The sequence below is a fragment of the Gavialis gangeticus genome, unplaced genomic scaffold (genome assembly GCF_001723915.1).
Source record: "Gavialis gangeticus isolate Ggan-Ray unplaced genomic scaffold, GavGan_comp1, whole genome shotgun sequence".
Taxonomy (NCBI): Eukaryota; Metazoa; Chordata; order Crocodylia; family Gavialidae; genus Gavialis; species Gavialis gangeticus.
The window spans coordinates 16,397,681-16,398,040 of record NW_017729001.1 but is presented as its reverse complement, the minus strand read 5'-3'; positions in this window follow the sequence as shown (position 1 = coordinate 16,398,040).

Genomic DNA, 360 nt, shown 5'->3' with positions numbered 1-360 from the left:
CTACCCCCTCCCCCCCAAAAAAAACCCAAACAAAAAAACAAAAACCCACAAACCAAATAAAACCCAGAATTCAAGACCTTGAAACCTGTTGGGAAGAACAGATTTAATTTTATTAGTAGATGTGTAGGATTGTGAATCCAAAAAGACGACAAAGCCAGTAGGGAGATACAAATCACCCAAGGGAGGGACTAACATGAGAGGGATGAGGGTGAGGGGGGGAATGCACCTAGGTTACAGAGAATACAACGTTAGCCAACTAAGCCCGGGGATGGTTCATAGTTTCAGAGTTTCTAGGGTCAGAAGGGACCTGAGCAGATCATCTAGTCCAACCCCCTGCCATGGCAGGAAAGAGTACTGGGG